Genomic DNA, 8,515 nt, shown 5'->3' with positions numbered 1-8,515 from the left:
ACAAGTCACTGTCGGGACAGGCCTTCCTGCCCAGCAGGGGAAGGTCTTGCCTCATTCTGGGCCCCTGCACTGGCTCATTCCATGCCAGCACTCAGGTAACCTGGGGCCGTGTGATCCGTCACCCCTGCTGGAATGAGCCTCGCAGGGCTGGCATGAGAGGGTCCCAGGGCCCAGCACAGCTCCCACACCCCACAGGCCCTATTCCAGGACACCCATGCCCAGTGCAGGAAGCCAGAGGAGGTGAGGTGCCTACCCTTGGGGCCGTGGTTGTGTGTGAACAGGATGGGGTCAGCCGCCTCTGGGAGAAGCAGGGAACGCTTCGGTGGGGGGGACCACCGACCTGACCCCTACACACCACCATCTTTGGGGGACTTGTGGCCCCTAGCCTGAGTGAGCCTTCCCCAGAGGAGGCTGCACCCCCTGGCCCCCCGGGGGACCCTCCACCCGGTCTCTCCTCTGCAGGCAGAGTGGGGAGCAAGGAGCCCAGTAGCCAGTGAGGATGGAGTGATCTTCCCACCTGACCTTCGAGGGCACCACAGGAGTGGGTGATGGGGTGCTACTGAGCTGACAGAGGGGGGTGGCCAGACAGGGCCAAAGAGAGAGGCTGCTGGCACCTTGCTGGCCTTCCACGTGGGAGCCCCCGTGTCCTTCTAGTTAAGCTTTTATGATTAGCGCCATATGGTTAACCTAATATGGAAAGCGCCAAACATACACACAAGTAGAGAGGATAGTAGAGCGAACTGCAGCATACATCCCACCTCAACAGAGGCCGGTCTTGTTTCCGTTGACAAAATGCTGCTGCTGATTTCTGGATTATTATGGAGCAAATCCCAGACTTCACATCCTTCCACCTTAAATATTTCAGTGTGTTGCTCTAAAAGACCAGGGCTCCTCTTTTAAAACACAATCCACAATGTGATACTTGCACCCAAAACTCGGCAGTAACCACCTCCTGTCAACAATACCCATCAGTGTTCCCACTACCCAACCTCCTACAGGGTCTCTTAGGTCTCTTTCAGTCTGTTTCCCTTCCGGCTCCCTGTGTTTCTAGCCTTTGTTTGTTTGTTTTTAAGAAGTTGGGCCACGTATCCCGGCCAGTTTCTCGAAGTCTGCTAACCGCGGGCTCGTGGTGCTATTTAACGTGGTCCTCTGTTGCCCAGTGTTCTGTGAACTGGTAGCTTGTCTAAAGCAGTGCTGTCCAGCAGAACTTCCGCAATGATTGGATGCTCTTGATCCACGCTGGCCAATACCATGGGCACTGGCCACACGTGGCTATCAAGTGTTTGGAATGCGGCTCATTCAACGGAGGAACTGAATTCTTCATTTTATTTAATTTCAGTTTAAATGTAAGGTGCTATGTGGGGGTGATGGCCACCATATTGGGCAGATCTAGAGGCTTGATGAGATTCAGGTTCAATATTTTTTGGAAAGACAACTTCATGGGTGGTGATGGGTTTTCCATTAGGAGTTACTATGATGTCAGGTTGACTCTCTTTTTGTGGATTAGGATCCACTGATGGTCGTGGCTCCGGATCCCTTAATCCACTAGGAGGTGAGAAATGGTGATAGTCAATTTCTATCATTGTTCTTCATTCATTGGCTGAAATTCCGTGAAAAGAAATTCCCCTCATCAACTATCTGGTTACTCTAGTTACAGATCATACAGGGAAGGAAGGATAATTCCTTCCTTGATTTCTTCCCTTCATTTACACGTTTCAGAATAGTGAGTTGCTTCCCTGGTAAACTGTAAGTGTGCACTTCTTTTTGGCATCCTTATGAACCCATGGACTTAAGCACATTTGATGTGTTTCAATCCACTGCAGTTATAATCCTATTGGTGTTCCAAGTGTCCTGTTCCAGGTCGGCAGGAGACTGTTTTGCAGCATCTGGGTCATTTTGACACAACCCCAGTAATCTTTGGTAGCTTCTTGCTTTTTTGGTGTGACAAGATGTTCCAGGCCCATCTGGTACATTCCCTGTCACAGACCTGGAATCAGCCCTTTTTCCAAGAAGCCCTGGTTCCTTTTAGGGGAAATTAGAGACCACAGTCTCCTACTAAGGGTGCTCATTGCTATGGGGGTGGCCCTTGTTTCTAAGGCATTTTCATCGGACAGAAGAGGCAAACATTTGTTCTTAAAGAAACACACCATAAGTCTACACTGACACTTCCTGTTCAAATTCAGGACTACAGCATTTTCACTTAAACTCATTGACCTGGATCTCCTTTCTACTGCACTGAAATCCTTGTTCTCAATGGCACATTGAGAAAATAATTTCCCATGTGCTTTATTCCACACTGCATACACAACAATCTCAGAAAAACAATACCAACAATAGCGCCAACATGATTATTGAAAAGAGTTAAATATTTTGTACTTCTTTTTGTCCTTAAGTTACATGCCACCAGAGATGTGCGGACAAATCATTATATTTTAAGGTCACTTGGGAGCCGGCCCTGTGGCTTAGCAGCTAAGTGCCCGCGCTCCGCTACTGGCGGCCCGGGTTTGGATCCCGGGCGCGCACCGACGCACCACTTCTCTGGCCATGCTGAGGCTGCATCCCACATACAGCAACTGGAAGGATGTGCAGCTATGACATACAACTACCTACTGGGGCTTTGGGGGAAAAAAATAAATAAATAAAATTAAAAAAAAAACAAGGTCACTTGGAATAACTCTTCTCTGTATGGCTCTGTCACCATTTAAATATGCAATTAGGTTCATTTATTTCATTTCATTTTTTGTTTTTAGGATTTTAAAAAATTAACTTTGACGAGATGGATAAATTCTTAGACTCATACAACCTCCCAAAAGTGAACCAAGAAGAAAAAGAGAATCTGAATAGACCAATCACAAGTAAAGAGATTGAAACAGTAATAAAACACCTCCCAAAAAATAAAAGTCCAGCACCAGATGGCTTCTCTGGAGAATTCTACCAAACATTCAAAGAAGATTTAGTACCTATCCTTCTCAAACTATTCCAAAAAATTGAAGAAGATGGAACACTTCCCAACACATTTTATGAGGCCAACATCACCCTGATCCCAAAGCCAGACAAGGACAGCACAAAGAAGGAAAATTACAGGCCAATATCACTGATGGACACAGATGCAAAATTCCTCAACAAAATATTGGCAAACCGAATACAGCAATACATCAAAAGGATCATACACCATGATCAAGTGGGATTTATACCAGGGACACAGGGATGGTTCAACATCCGCAAATCAATCAATATGATAAACCACGTTAACAAAACGAGGAATAAAAACCACATGATCCTCTCAATAGATGCCGAGAAAGCATTTGACAAGATCCAACATCCATTTATGATAAAAACTCTCAATAAAATGGGTATACAAGGAAAGTACCTCAACATGATAGAGGCCATATATGACAAACCCACAGCCAACATCATACTCAGAGGTGAAAAACTGAAAGCCATCCCTCTGAGAACAGGAACAAGACAAGGGTGCACACTCTCACCACTCCTATTCAACACAGTACTGGAGGTTTTGGCCAGAGCAATTAAGCAAGAAAAAGGAATAAAAGGAATCCAAATTGGCGAGGAAGAGGTGAAACTCTTGCTGTTTGCAGATGACATGATTTTATATATAGAAAACTCTAAAGAATCCATTGGAAAACTATTAGAAATAATCAACAACTACAGCAAAGTTGCAGGGTACAAAATCAACATACAAAAATCAGTTGCATTTCTATACTCTAATAACCAACTAACAGAGAACTCAAGAATACAATCCCATTTACAATCACAACAAAAAGAATAAAATATCTAGGAATAAATTTAACCAGGACGTGAAAGACCTATACAATGAAAACTATAAGACATTATTGAAAGAAATCGATGGTGACATAAAGAAATGGAAAGATAGCTCATGCACATGGATTGGAAGAATAAATACAATTAAAATGTCTATACTACCTAAAGCGATGTACAGATTCAATGCAATCTCGATCAGAATCCCAATGACATTCTTCATTGGGAATAGAACAAAGAATCCTAAAATTCATATGGGGCAACAAAAGACCCCAAATAGCTAAAGCAATCCTGAGAAAAAAGAACAACGCTGGAGGAATCACAATCCCTGATTTCAAAATATACTACAAAGCTATAGTAATCAAAACAGCCTGGTACTGGTACAAAAACAGACACACAGATCAATGGAACAGAATTGAAAGCCCAGAAATAAAACCACACATCTAGGGACAGCTAATCTTTGACAAAGGAGCCAAGAACATACAATGGAGAAAGGAAATTCTCTTCAATAAATGGTGCTGGGAAAACTGGACAGCCGCATGCAAAAGAATCAAAGTAGACCATTATCTTTCACCATACACAAAAATTAACTCAAAATGAATTAAAGACTTGAAGGTAAGGCATGAAGCCAAAAAACTCCTAGAAGAAAATATAAGCAGTACACTCTTTGACATTGGTCTTAGAAGGACATTTTTGAATACCGTGTCTACTCGGGCAAGGGAAACAACAGAAAAAATAAACAAATGGGACTTCATCAGACTAAAGAGCTTCTGCAAGGCAAAGGAAACCATCAACAAAATGAAAACACAACCCACCAACTGGGAGAAAATATTTGCAAATCATATATATGGCAAGGGGTTAATCTCCAAAATATGCAAAGAACTCATACAATTCAACAATAAAAAAACAAACAACCCGATCAAAAAATGGGCAGAGGAGATGAACAGACATTTTCCCAAAGAAGATATACAGATGGCCAACAGGCACATGAAAAGATATTCCCTAATGTATTAGAGAACACATTAGTGATGTTCCCTAATAACATCACTAATTATTAGGGAAATGCAAATCAAAACTACAATGAGGTGGGCCGCCCCGTGGCTTAGCAGTTAAGTGCATGCGCTCTGCTGCTGGCGGCCCGGGTTCGGAGCCAGGGCGTGCACCGACGCACCGCTTCTCCGGCCATGCTGAGGCCGTGTCCCACATACAGCAACTAGAAGGATGTGCAGCTATGACATACAACTATCCACTGGGGCTTTGGGGGAAAAAAATAAATAAATAAAAAAAATTATAAAAACCTACAATGAGGTATCACCTTACACCTGTTAGAATGGCTATAATTACCAAGACAAAAAACAATAAATGTTGGAGAGGATGTGGAGGAAAGGGAACCCTAATTCACTGCTGGCAGGAATGCAAACTGGTGCAGCCAGTATGGAAAACAGTATGGAGATTCCTCAAAAAATTAAAAATAGAAATAACATATGATCCAGCTATCCCACGACTGGGTATTTATCCAAAGAACATGAAATCAGCAATTCAGAGACTTATGCATCCCTGTGTTCATTGCAGCATTATTCACAATGGCCAAGAAGTGGAAGCAACCCAAGTGCCCACTGACTGCTGAGTGGATAAAGAAGACGTGGTATATATATACAATGGAATACTACTCAGCCATAAAAAAGACAAAATTGTCCCATTTGCAACAACATGGATGGAACTTGAGGGTATTATGCTAAGCGAAATAAGCCAGACAGATAAAGACAAACACCATATGATTTCACTCACATGTGGAAGATAAACAAATACACGGACAAAGCAAAAAGATTAGTGGTTATCAGAGGGGAAGCGGGTTGGCGGGGTGGGCATAAGGGGTAAAGGGGCACATATATATGGTGACTGACAAATAACAATGTACAACTGAAATTTCACAATCTTATAAACTATTATGACCCCTATAAAAAAAATTAACTTTGTTTCACTAATTAATCTACCAAACAAAGAAGTACTTTCTACCCTGTTACTTCTCTCTTCTCTGAGGTAATTATTAACATTTTTATGAACTATCCTTTAATTTTTAAGCATATGAAAAATAATGTTTGTATCCCTCACTTTTTTAGACAACTGATGGTTTTTCTGTAGGTAGCCTGTTTGATTTACTCTCTCTTTTTAGTATATCTTTACATATGTTGTAGTGATTACTTATATTGATAGCTTTATATAGTATCCTTGGTCCACCGTCTGCCTACCTTCCTGCCTTCTTTCCTTTTTCCTCCCTTTCTCTCTCTGTCTTTCCCTCCCACCTTCTTTTTTTTTCAATTGTCTGTCGGTTCCCCAGCAGGAGCAATAATGAAATTAGCTGGTGACCTTTTATTCCCCTTCTCCTCTTCCTCTCCCCCAGCATCTGATCTGGAATCACGTTTTTCATGTCCAGTTAACACCTATAAGGTAAATTCTCCCTGTGCTTCCCTCAACATTTCTACATCATCTCGGTTAAGTTTAAGTCTAAGGAGAACATGCACTTACTGTTCGTGGTCAGTCCTTGTCTTGCTGTCTCTCCCTTCATTCCCGTTTTCTGAAGTTCGTTCTCTAGCAGATCACTCAGTAACAGCTCAAGGAAGCAGTAATCCTGAACAAGAACAGTTTCTCTGCAGCCCTTAACGCTGAAGGTCGTTTTGACTGGAGGTAATATTCTGGGCTCACATTTTCTTTCCTTGGACACACAGAATGTGTCTTCTATTATAAAGCACAGCTGTCAACAGCCCAGTGTTTATCTGATATTTTTTCCTTGTAAGTAACATGAATTTGTTTACCTAAGTGTAAAGGATTTTCTTTTCTTTTTCTTTAAAGTTCAGTAGTTTCACTTAAGCATGTCTCAGAGTCAATCATTCCAGGTCAATTTTCCTAGTATGGGGTATGTTCTTTCAATATGTAATGTCAAGGTTGGTCGGTGTTTTTAAATTTCAGGAACACTTTCTTCTTCTTCTTCTTCTTTTTTTGTGTGAGGAAGATTGGCCCTGGGCTAACATCCGTGCCCATCTTCCTCTACTTTATATGTGGGACGCCTGCTACAGCATGGCTTGATAAGTGGTGCATAGGTCTGCACCCGGGATCTGAACCCACGGAACCCCAGGCCGCCAAAGCAGAGCTCGCGAACTTAACCACTATGCCACCCGGCCGGCCCCAGGAACACTTTCTTGAATTAATAGTTTCAATATTCGCCCTGGTCCATTGATCTGGTTTTCTCCTTCAGGGAATCCTATCACCAGTCGTATGTTAACTCTTTTCTGCCTATCATCCACATCTCTCATTCTCTCTCAAACCCTTTTTATGTCTTTCTCATTTTTTTTTATTTAAAAAAAGTTTCCTACTTTCTATTTTCAATTTATCTCAAGGTGTTATCTGCTGTGTTTATTCCTTCTTGTGTCTCTTTTAGTTTTGTCTTCCATTCCTGGAATTATTTTTTATTTTAATTTCTAATTATTCCCCCAAGTTCTTCAAGTTTCAAATTTTATTTTCCTCTAATCATCTATTTTCTGCGTTTTCTTATTCTGAATTATGTTGTTCTTTCATGATTTCTGTATTTTCTTAATTTTTGCCTCACTTTGAAGTGCTAGTCTCTGGTTTTCATCTGTTTCGGGCCACGTCTTTCCAATGCACTTTCATATTCTATAGCTGCACGGTCCAGTATTGTGAGGCCACTAGCCACATTTGACTATTTACATTTGAATTCATCAAAATAAAATATAATTTCAGACTCAGTTTTTCATAGCACTAGCCACATTTCAAGTGCTCAATAACCGTGTGTGGTTCCTGTATTGGGCTGCACAGATATGGACTATTTCCATTGTTCTAGAAAGTTCCATTGGACAGGGCTGGTCCATAGGATCAGAACTCTCTGCCTTACTCTCTTTTTCTTATAATAACTTTGGGTAGCGTTAACTGTGTCCCTCCTCCAGCCTACTCTGTTACACGCCCCCCAACCCCGGCTCCCCCCAACCCCTCACTGACCACCTCCGCTCTCAAGCCCTCTGGCTCCCATCCACCCACCACGCCGGCCCCACGGCCCAAGGACACAGAGAGCTGTCATTCCTCCACGATCTCCTCCCTAGGGCCTCTGCCAGGCCTGCTCTCCCTCAGAGGCCTACCTCGGCTTGAAAGCCCCTCCTCCCAGAAGCCCCCAGGCCCCTAGGCCGGGCAGCTGCTCCCTCTGCTCCCCTAGCCCCAATGACCACACGGGCTGGTGGTCAGGCACGGGTCTTCCTCCCCCACAAGAAGGTCTACGAAGGCCAGGTCTTACTGGTGCCGGCCTCTGTTTGGCTGCGGAATGAGTGAGGGGCGAGGAGGAAGGAGGCCCGACCATCACTCTGCGAAGTAGGGAAACGGAGGCACAGAGAGGTGGAGGGACTTGTCAGGGTCACAGGGCAGGTAAGACCTAGAACCTAGATCCAGGCTAGCAGACGCAGTGTTCTCCCTAAGGGGACGGAAGGCAGGGCTGCTAAGGAGGGAGACCCTCCCACCGTGGCCCTAAGTGGTGCCTGCACCTGGCGGGCTATGGGGGACGAGTGGGCAGGGGGCGGGGCTGGCCCAGGGGGCGTGGGGCCTCGCCTCTGCACTGCCGCCCGCAGCCACCAGGTGGCGCACTCCGTTAGGCTCAGAAGCCAGACCCCTAGGTTTGGGTGGCAAGCCCCCATCCCAGGCCGGCAGGCTTCGGGGCCTGCGCTCTGCCGCCTCCCTG

The sequence above is a fragment of the Ceratotherium simum genome, chromosome 25 (assembly GCF_057802395.1).
Source record: "Ceratotherium simum simum isolate JZ-2026a chromosome 25, ASM5780239v1, whole genome shotgun sequence".
NCBI lineage: Eukaryota > Metazoa > Chordata > Mammalia > Perissodactyla > Rhinocerotidae > Ceratotherium > Ceratotherium simum.
The sequence above is the reverse complement of the archived record's forward strand: the minus strand, read 5'-3'. Positions refer to the sequence as shown.